Source organism: Eurypyga helias, unplaced genomic scaffold (assembly GCF_000690775.1).
Source record: "Eurypyga helias isolate BGI_N326 unplaced genomic scaffold, ASM69077v1 scaffold23871, whole genome shotgun sequence".
Taxonomy (NCBI): Eukaryota; Metazoa; Chordata; class Aves; order Eurypygiformes; family Eurypygidae; genus Eurypyga; species Eurypyga helias.
This window is the reverse complement of record NW_010231823.1, coordinates 15,540-15,750: the sequence shown is the minus strand read 5'-3', so window position 1 is coordinate 15,750 and position 211 is coordinate 15,540. Positions and strand designations below refer to the sequence as shown.

At 59.2% G+C, this 211-nt stretch overlaps 1 protein-coding gene across 1 annotated transcript in view; it reads right to left on the bottom strand.

Moving 5' to 3' along the window:
- LOC104516794 (talin-1-like) overlaps window positions 1-211 on the bottom strand; it is a gene marked incomplete at its 3' end in the record, with an annotated part of 13,502 nt that overhangs the window by 1,201 nt on the left and 12,090 nt on the right.

Genomic DNA, 211 nt, shown 5'->3' with positions numbered 1-211 from the left:
CCAACACACCGGGGCCCAGCTCTCCCTACGTATCTCCTCCCTTGCACTGCGACAATGGAGCATCCCCAGCGCCCTTGCTACCTGGTGTCCCAGAGCAACATGGTGTGCACAAGGGAATGGGAGAAGTAGGGATGCAGCAAGGACCCCACAAGGAAAGGACTTCATTCCTCTGGCATGTGCAGGGATGCTAGGGGTCCTGGCCAGCTCTAGC